This window comes from Phyllobates terribilis, unplaced genomic scaffold, assembly GCF_046119375.1.
Source record: "Phyllobates terribilis strain yellow unplaced genomic scaffold, ASM4611937v1 Scaffold_11__3_contigs__length_659146591, whole genome shotgun sequence".
Taxonomy (NCBI): Eukaryota; Metazoa; Chordata; class Amphibia; order Anura; family Dendrobatidae; genus Phyllobates; species Phyllobates terribilis.
Window position 1 is genome coordinate 564,018,858 of NW_027362771.1, and position 11,284 is coordinate 564,030,141.

Consider the following 11,284-nt stretch of genomic DNA (forward strand, 5'->3'; position numbering starts at 1 on the left):
AGCTGCCTCTAAGCTTCTATCCCTCACTTCATCCTTTGGTCTTACTTAGTGGTCTTCCACACCCACCCACAAAGACGGCCACATGCTGGACCTCATCTTCACCCGCCTCTGTTCCCTATCTAACCTCTCTAACTCACCTCTCCCTCTTTCTGACCACAACCTACTCACATTCTCTTCTCTCTCCTCTCCAGGGCAATAATCCCCACTCCACAAACTTGCATACCCTCGCAGAAATCTCAAACACCTTGACCTACACTCACTCTCTGAATCCCTTCTCCGTCTTACAGACATTAGTTCCTTACATGATGCAGATGTTGCTGCCACTTTATACAACACCATAACAGCTGCAGCTCTTGATTCAGTCGCCCCCCTCACACATACCAAAGCTCGCACAACCAACAGACCACCCTGGCACACCAGCCTAACTAAAGAACTGCAACGGGCCTCCAGGGTTGCTGAGCGTAGATGGAAAAGGTCCCACTCCAATGAGCACTTCATCGCATTCAAACAGTCCCTCACTACCTTCAAGTCCACACTCACTGCAGCAAAACAAACATACTTCTCATCTCTCATATTCTCCCTGTCTCACAACCCCAAACAACTATTCAACACCTTCAATTCTCTCCTCCGTCCCCCAGTGCCTCCTCCCTCGCTTATTTCAGCCGAAGACTTTGCCTCATTCTTCAAGCAGAAGATTGACACCATCAGACAAAGCTTTTGCCTAAAGCCCCCACAGCCCCTCCCCACACCTACTCAACCCTCCTCCTCCAAAACCACATTCTCCACCATTACGGAAGATCAACTTTACTCTCCAAATCACACCTCACCACCTGTAAAGTTGACCCAATCCGGTCCCACCTCATCCCAAAACTTACCACTATTTTCATCCCACCCCTAGCCCACCTCTTCAACCTGTCACTAACAACTGGTGTCTTCCCCTCATGCTTCAAACGTGCCTCGATCACACCAATCCTCAAAAAGCCCTCCCTTGACCCATCCTCTCTGACTGGCTATCGCCCCATATCACTTCTCCCCTATGCCTCAAAACTACTGGAACAACATGTCCATTCTGAGCTGTCCTCCCACCTGTCCTCCTGCTCCCTCTTCAACTGCCTACAATCTGGCTTCCGACTGCATCACTCCACTGAAACTGCTCTGACCAAAGTCACCAACGACCTACTAACCGCCAAATCCAAGCGACTCTACTCTGTCCTCCTTCTCCTGGACCTGTCATCTGCCTTCGACACAGTGGACCATTCCCTCTTACTACAGACTCTCTCATCTCTCGGCATCACAGACTTGGCCCTATCCTGGATCTCCTCATACCTAACAGACAGGACATTCAGTGTCTCCCACTCACAGACCACCTCCTCATCTCACCCCCTATCTGTCGGTGTCCCCCAAGGTTCAGTTCTAGGAACCCTGCTCTTCTCCATCTACACCTTCGGCCTGGGACAGCTCATAGAGTCTCACGGCTTTCATTATCACCTCTATGCTGATGACACACAGATCTACCTCTCTGGACCTGATATCTCCTCCCTACTAACCAAAATCCCACAATGTCTGTCCGCTATCACATCCTTCTTCTCTGCTAGATTTCTAAAACTTAACATGGACAAAACAGAATTCATCATCTTTCCGCCATCTCATTCAACCCCCCCAACTGACCTATCCATCATAGTCAATGGATGCCCACTCTCCCCAGTCCCTTAGGCTCGCTGCCTTGGGGTAACCCTGGACTCTGATCTCTCCTTCAAACCTCATATCCAAGCCCTTTCCACTTCCTGCCGACTCCAATATCTCCAGGATCCGCACATTCCTCAACCATGAATCTGCAAAAACACTAGTGCACGCCCTCATCATCTCCCGCCTTGACTACTGCAACCTCCTGCTCTGTGGCCTCCCTTCTAACACTCTCGCACCCCTCCAATCCATCCTAAACTCTGCAGCCCGACTAATCCACCTGTCCCCCCGCTATTCCCTGGCTTCTCCTCTCTGTCAATCTCTTCACTGGCTCCCCATTGCCCAGAGACTCCAGTTCAAGACCCTAACCTTGGCATACAAAGCCATCCACAACCTGTCTCCTCCATACATCTGTGACCTAGTCTCCCGGTACATACCCGCACGCAACCTCCGATCCTCACAAGATCTCCTTCTCTACGCCCCTCTAGTCTCCTCTTCCCACAATCGCATACAAGATTTCTCCCGTGCTTCCCTCCGACTCTGGAACTCTCTACCCCAACATATCAGCCTCTCACCTACCGTGGAAACCTTCAAAAGGAGCCTGAAGACCCACCTCTTCCGACAAGCCTACAACCTGCAGTAACCACCGCTCCACCACACCGCTGCACGACCAGCTCTACCCTCACCTACTGTATCCTCACCCATCCCTTGTAGATTGTGAGCCCTCGCGGGCAGGGTCCTCGCTCCTCCTGTACCAGTCGCCGTCACATTGTGTTCAAGATTATTGTAATTGTTCTTGTATGTATACCCCTTTCACATGTAAAGTGCCATGGAATAAATGGCGCTATAATAATAAATAATAATAACGCACGTTAGAAGCGAATGGACCGACCCCAACACTGATGACAATCAGAACGTTTTTTGTATATGTGAAAAATCACAGCGGTCTGAATGAGAGCCAACACAGGCTGTTCCCGCACTGTATGGAGAGGGCTCTGCTCCTAAGCCCGGTCAGTGGGATGGCACACGGCCCTGTACACATTATGCAGCTGTTGTAAAGGCGTTAAAGTATTGTAAGAAAATGAGCTCTGTCGTGTTCACACGTGACGTTTTTGCAACATTTTTTTCAGCAGTCAAAAACCTATAACTTTTGGCAGTAAAAATGTTGTATATTTGCTGCATTTTTCAGGTGGATTATATAATAATCTTTTTATTTATATAGCGCCAACATATTCCGCAGCGCTTTACAATTCAGACAATTTACAGACATTATCGGTATGTGTGATTGGTCTATAGTTCATGTTAATAAAATTAGCTTAAGCCACCGAAAACGCTGGAAACGTTTCACAAAGATTTTGCTGCGTTTTATTTTCACACTTTTTCATTGATTTCTGCAGATGAAAAAAAAACATTGGAAGATTTGACGCCGTTCAGATTTCCAAAAATGCTGCAAAGATCAAATTTAGTCAGGAATAAAAAAAAATTAAGTGTGTAGGATATGTCTGCAAATCCCATAGCTTTTGCTGGTACTGTGAAAAGCAGCTTATGTTCTTCAGAGTGTGAGATCCTCTGTCCGAAGAGGAAATCCTCCCAAACATCCTTACAGTAGATAACACAGGATCCACCATTCACAATAGGTGATGTCACAGCTCACCTCCTCCTCCTGTACAATGACTGATAACACCTCTATATACAATAGATAACACAGGATCCACCATTCTCAATAGGTGATGTCACAGCTCACCTCCTCCTCTACAATGACTGATAACACCTCTATATACAGTAGATCACACAGGATCCACCATTCACAGTAGATGATATCACAGCTCACCTCCTCCTCCTCTACAATGACTGATATCTACTGTATATAGAGGTGTTATCAGTCATTGTATAGGAGGAGGTGAGCTGTGACATCACCTATTGTGAATGGTGGATCCTGTGTTATCTACTGTATATAGAGGTGTTAACACAGGATCCACTGTTCACAATAGGTGATATCACAGCTCACCTCCTCCTCCTGTACAAAGACTGATAACACCTCTATATACAGTAGATAACACAGGATCCACCATTCACAATAGGTGATATCACAGCTCACCTCCTCCTCCTGTACAAAGACTGATAACACCTCTATATACAGTAGATAACACAAGATCCACCATTCACAATAGGTGATGTCACAGCTCACCTCCTCCCCCTATATAATGACTGATAACACCTCTATATACAGTAGATAACACAGGATCCACCATTCACAATAGGTGATGTCACAGCTCACCTCCTCCTCCTGTACAATGACTGATAACAGCTCTATATACAGTAGATAACACAGGATCCAACATTCACAATAGGTGATGTCACTGCTCACCTCCTCCTCCTGTACAATGACTGATAACAGCTCTATATACAGTAGATAACACAGGATCCACCATTCACAATAGGTGATGTCACAGCTCACCTCCTCCTCCTGTACAATGACTGATAACACAGGATCCACTGTTCACAATAGGTGATGTCACAGCTCACCTTCTCCTCCTGTACAATGACTGATAACACCTCTATATACAGTAGATAACACAGGATCCACCATTCACAATAGGTGATGTCACAGCTCACCTCCTCCTCCTGTACAATGACTGATAACACCTCTATATACAGTAGATAACACAGGATCCACCATTCACAATAGGTGATGTCACAGCACACCTCCTTCTCCTGTACAATGACTGATAACACCTCTATATACAGTAGATAACACAGGATCCACCATTCACAATAGGTGATGTCACAGCTCACCTCCTCCTCCTGTACAATGACTGATAACACCTCTATATACAGTAGATAACACAGGATCCACCATTCACAATAGGTGATGTCACAGCTCACCTCCTCCTCCTGTACAATGACTGATAACACCTCTATATACAGTAGATAACAGATGATCGCAGCTTCAAGTCTCCTAAGAGGACTAAGAAATAGAGAAGTCATCCCTTTTTCTGCCATTAAAAATTAATTAAAATGTAAAACATACACATATTTGGCATCACTGCGTTCGTAAAAGTTCAATCTATCAAAATATAGAATAAATTAATCTGATCAGTAAGTGGCGTAATGAGAAAAAAAAATCAAAATGGCAGAATTGCATTTTTTCTGCCGCAGCAACACAAAAAGATGTAACAGGCGATCAAAACACTATCTACCTGAAAATTGTATACAAAATACACAATACAACCCTCCCACAGCCCCAGATCCCAAAAATGTAAAATATTGCGACGCTTGAAAAAAAAAAAATGGTGACTTTTTTTTTTTTTTTTTTACAAATTTCTGAATTTTTTTTAAACACTTAAAACAAAAAAAACTATACATGTTTGGTATCTGAGTAATCGTACTGACCTGGTGAATCCTATTGCCAGCTCAGCTTTACCATAAAATTAACTCTGTAAACTCGTCCCGCAAAAACCAAGCCCTCATACTCCTATGTGGACAGAACAAAAAAAACGATGGCTCTTGGAATAAGGGGAGGAAAAAAGGAAAACACAAATGAAAAATTTCCTGGTCCTTAAGGTTTTTTTTTTTCTTTAATGTTCTTCGTTGTGGAAGGGTTTTTTGGTTTTTCCCCTGATGTTTGCAGCTGAGCCATCATTTGCAACTTTTAAAAAGTCACAAAATTTTGGGAAAACTTACTTTAGTACCTGCCCTTAATTCTATTAACCCTTGGAGGGATTATATGATTATATTATATTTTGCAACATGTTAGTGGAGTTGCAACTTTTGGCTCTAAAAAGTATCAGAAAAGATAGAAGAGACACAAAGCATTTTTGATTTTGCACAAAAAAAAAAAAAAAATTGTTTGCAATAAAAAGCGAAGAAAAAAGCAAATTATGATTGAGGCCCGGGGTGGGGGGTGGGGGGGGGATTATGACTCTTGGAAAATGGAGTCACAAAAATCCACTTGAAAATCTCCAAATTCTCTTTGGCCGCGTTATCACAATGCGTTTACAGCTTCCTATTCGTTTCAATGCAGACATGTTGTTTCTTGCAGTTACTGCTTAAAAAAAAAACCCTTCAGATTTCACTTAGAGATTGGAATTAATGGAAACAGGAAGAAAAACACAAAAAAGTAAAATAAAAGTGCACCCCCCCCCCCCCCCCCAGCTCGCTCCAATCCATTCTACAGCGTTAATACACATGGACTACAGCTCTGTTCACACTGGGAACGGGACCCCCCATCCTCATGAATAGTCTACGCACATGGAAGCAATAACATTATAAGCAAACAAAAATACTTGCATTTTAAAATCTCCAGTTTCCCCATCAGTCATCGCCCCCCACTGTAGGAGAAACCCTTAGTAGATTGTCCTGTAGTGGTGCAGACACCGCCCTCTTGTGGAGGAAGTGCCATAATGACCTCCTACTATATGACATAAGGGTGCTCTACTTTTATTTCACAGCAAACAGCACCACACTCGCCCAGTGGATATTTTTGGTATTGCATTTTCAGACCCTTTTTATTTGATTACAGCTCAGTTTTTTTTTCGGGGGGGGGGGGGGGGGGTATAGTACAGTCATGGCCAAAAGTATTGAGAATGAGACAAATAGTAATTTTTCCAAAGTTTACTGCTTCATTTTTTGATTTTTTGTAATGGCAATTTGCATATACTCCTGAATGTCAAAGAGTGATCAGCTTAACAGCAATTACTGTACTTGCAAAGTCAATATTTGCCCAGAAAATTAACTTTAACCCCAAAAACACATTTCAACATCATTGCAGTCCTGCCTTAAAAGGAGCAGCTAACATCGTTTTAGTGATTGATCCATTAACACAGGTGTGGGTGTTGATGAGGACAGGGCTGGCGATCAATCAGTCATGATTAAGTAAGAATGACATCACTGGACACTTTAAAAGGAGGCTGGTTCTTGGTATCATTGTTTCTCTTCAGTTAACCATGGTTATCTCTAAAGAAACACGTGCAGCCATCATTGCACTGCACAAAAATGGCCTAACAGGGAAGAGTATCGCAGCTACAAAGATTGCACCTCAGTCAACAATCTATCGCATCATCAAGAACTTCAAGGAGAGAGCTTCCATTGTTGTCAAAAAGGCTCCAGGGCGCCCAAGAAAGACCAGCAAGCGCCAGGACCGTATCTTAAAACTGTTTCAGCTGCGGGATCGGACTACCAGCAGTGCCGAGCTTGCTCAGGAATGGCAGCAGGCTGGTGTGAGTGCTTCTGCACGCACTGTGAGGCGGAGACTCTTTGAGCAAGGGCAGGTTTCAAGGAGGGCAGCAAAGAAGCCACTTCTCTCCAGAAAAAACATCAGGGACAGACTGATATTCTGCAAAAGGTACAGGGAGCGGACTGCTGAGGACTGGGGCAAAGTCATTTTCTCTGATGAATCCCCTTTTCGATTGTTTGGGACATCTGGAAAACAGCTTATTCGGAGAAGAAGAGGTGAGCGCTACCACCAGTCTTGTCTCATGCCAACGGTAAAGCATCCTGAAACCATTCATGTGTGGGGTTGCTTCTCAGCCAAGGGAATCGGCTCACTCACAGTCTTGCCTAAAAACACAGCCATGAATAAAGAATGGTACCAGAATGTCCTCCAAGAGCAACTTCTCCCAACCGTCCAAGAGCAGTTTGGCGCCCAACAATGCCTTTTCCAGCATGATGGAGCACCTTGCCATAAAGCAAAGGTGATAACTAAATGGCTCATGGGACAAAACATAGAGATTTTGGGTCCATGGCCTGGAAACTACCCAGATCTTAATCCCATTGAGAACTTGTGGTCAATCATCAAGAGACGGGTGGACAAACAAAAACCAACAAATTCTGGCAAAATGCAAGCATTGATTATGCAAGAATGGACTGCTATCAGTCAGGATTTGGTCCAAAAGTTGATTGAGAGCAGCCAGGGAGAATTACAGAGATCTTGAAGAAGAAGGGGCAACACTGCAAATATTGACTTGCTGCATTAACTCATTCTAACTGTCAATATAACCTATTGGTACTCATAATCTGATTGCAATTATATTTCTGTATGTGATATAAACATCAGACAAACACTAATAAAAACCAGAGGCCAGCAGATCATGTGAAAATATAATTTTGGTGTCATTCTCAAAACTTTTGGCCATGACTGTATATGGTTTGTGTTTAGATATTTTCATTATTCCTTGCTTTATTTTTTGCTACAATTTTGAAAGTTTGCAACAAGAAATCCCAAAGGCATATTGCCCTATAGCACACAGTACAAAACACAGGTAGTGTGCAGTACCAAGTACTAGACTCCAAAGACATGTATACCGCAAAAAGAGAGAATGGAGCTTTTGTTTAGAGATAAAAAATGTATAAATTTTATTGACACAGAATATGAGACAGAACAAGACACATAATAAAAAGACATGTGCAAGAGGGCTAGGATCTATAGCAGCGGATACTGGCAGTGCTAGGGGGGGATGGGGATTACAGAGGGATACATGCCAAAATAGTAATCATACATCAATAAATATAGCTTGCACCCAAGAATCCCCTGGACCCCTCACTGTGGCAATAAGACTCACTGAGTAGAGCCCTGCAAATAGACTGTGGATTATGGCAGTATTCAAATTAAGTCAGTCACTGGTAAGTATTTCAGCCATAAAAGTCCAATAGATAACAGAGAAAAGAACCCCCCATTGGGGCATATAGACAAAACCACAGTAGAGGAGGATGGCAGGTAACAATGCTTACCCTAGGCCAGTATGTCAGCAAATAGAAGGGATAAGCTGCTTCCCAGCGAAAGTTTGCAGCAAAAAAAAAATGACAATCTGGGCAGAGATTCCAGGTCTACTTAGTAACTAGTGAATATATAAAGCAGGATGGCACCAAAGTCACTTTTACTAGATGTCCAGGCAGGTCTGCCATTGCTTTCCTAGTTATTCCCAGAGATGTGACGTGAAGCTCCCGGTCCCTAATGTAGGATCCGTAACAGAGCCCCCCTTCCATCATATCCCCCCCTCTCTTCCATCATATCTCACCCCCCCTTCCATCATATCTCACCCCCCCTTCCATCATATCTCACCCCCCCTTCCATCATATCTCACCCCCCCTTCCATCATATCTCCACCCCCCCTTCCATCATATCCCCCCTTCCATCATATCTCCGCCCCTCTTCCAGCATATATCTCACCCTCCCGCCCTCTTCCATCATATCCCCCCCTTCCATCATATCTCCGCCCCTCTTCCATCATATCTCTGCCCCTCTTCCATCATATCCCCCCTCTTCCATCATATCCCCCCTCTTCCATCATATCTCACCCCCCCTTCCATCATATCTCCGCCCCTCTTCCATCATATCCCCCCTTCCATCATATCCCCCCCCTCTTCCATCATATCCCCCCCCCTTCCATCATATCTCACCCCCCCACCGCCTTCCATAATATCTGACCCCCCCCGCCCTCTTCCACCATATCCCCCCCTTCCATCATATCTCACCCCCCCGCCCTCTTCCATCATATCCCCCCTTCCATCATATCCCCCCTTCCATCATATCTCACCCCCCCACCGCCTTCCATCATATCTCACCCCCCCTTCCATCATATCTCACCCCCCCTCCATCATATCTCCACCCCCCCTTCCATCATATCTCACCCCCCTTCCTTCATATCTCACCCCCCCCTTCCATCATATCCCCCCTTCCATCATATCTCCGCCCCTCTTCCATCATATCCCCCCCTTCCAGCATATATCTCACCCTCCCGCCCTCTTCCATCATATCCCCCCTTCCATCATATCTCCGCCCCTCTTCCATCATATCTCTGCCCCTCTTCCATCATATCCCCCCTCTTCCATCATATCTCACCCCCCCTTCCATCATATCTCCGCCCCTCTTCCATCATATCCCCCCTTCCATCATATCCCCCCCCTTCCATCATATCTCCGCCCCTCTTCCATCATATCCCCCCCTTCCATCATATCCCCCCCTTCCATCATATCTCACCCCCCCACCGCCTTCCATCATATCTGACCCCCCCGCCCTCTTCCACCATATCCCCCCCTTCCATATCTCACCCCCCCGCCCTCTTCCATCATATCCCCCCTTCCATCATATCTCACCCCCCCACCGCCTTCCATCATATCTCACCCCCCCTTCCATCATATCTCACCCCCCCTTCCATCATATCTCACCCCCCCTCCATCATATCTCCACCCCCCCTTCCATCATATCTCACCCCCCTTCCATCATATCTCACCCCCCCTTCCATCATATCCCCCCTTCCATCATATCTCCGCCCCTCTTCCATCATATCCCCCCTTCCATCATATCTCCGCCCCTCTTCCATCATATCCCCCCCTTCCATCATATATCTCACCCCCCCGCCCTCTTCCATCATATCCCCCCCTTCCATCATATCTCTGCCCCTCTTCCATCATATCTCTGCCCCTCTTCCATCATATCCCCCTCTTCCATCATATCCCCCCTCTTCCATCATATCTCACCCCCCCTTCCATCATATCTCACCCCCCCTTCCATCATATCTCCGCCCCTCTTCCATCATATCTCCACCCCCCCTTCCATCATATCTCCGCCCCTCTTCCATCATATCTCCACCCCCCCTTCCATCATATCTCACCCCCCTTCCATCATATCTCACCCCCCCTTCCATCATATCTCCGCCCCTCTTCCATCATATCCCCCCTTCCATCATATCTCCGCCCCTCTTCCATCATATCTCCCCCTTCCATCATATATCTCACCCCCCCGCCCTCTTCCATCATATCCCCCCCTTCCATCATATCTCTGCCCCTCTTCCATCATATCTCTGCCCCTCTTCCATCATATCCCCCCTCTTCCATCATATCCCCCCTCTTCCATCATATCTCACCCCCCCTTCCATCATATCTCACCCCCCCTTCCATCATATCTCCGCCCCTCTTCCATCATATCCCCCCTTCCATCATATCTCCGCCCCTCTTCCATCATATCCCCCCTTCCATCATATCTCCGCCCCTCTTCCATCATATCCCCCCCTTCCATCATATCTCCGCCCCTCTTCCATCATATCCCCCCTTCCATCATATCTCCGCCCCTCTTCCATCATATCCCCCCTTCCATCATATCTCCGCCCCTCTTCCATCATATCCCCCCTTCCATCATATCTCCGCCCCTCTTCCATCATATCCCCCCCTTCCATCATATCCCCCCTTCCATCATATCCCCCCCCTTCCATCATATCTCCGCCCCTCTTCCATCATATCCCCCCCTTCCATCATATCCCCCCTTCCATCATATCCCCCCCTTCCATCATATCTGACCCCCCCGCCCTCTTCCATCATATTTCCGCCCCTCTTCCATCATATCCCCCCCTTCCATCATATCTCACCCCCCCACCACCTTCCATCATATCTCACCCCCCCGCCCTCTTCCATCATATCCCCCCTCTTCCATCATATCTCACCCCCCCTTCCATCATATCTCCGCCCCCCTTCCATCATATCCCCCCCTTCCATCATATCTGACCCCCCCGCCCTCTTCCATCATATTTCCGCCCCTCTTCCATCATATCCCCCCCTTCCATCATATCTCACCCCCCCACCACCTTCCATCATATCTCACCCCCCC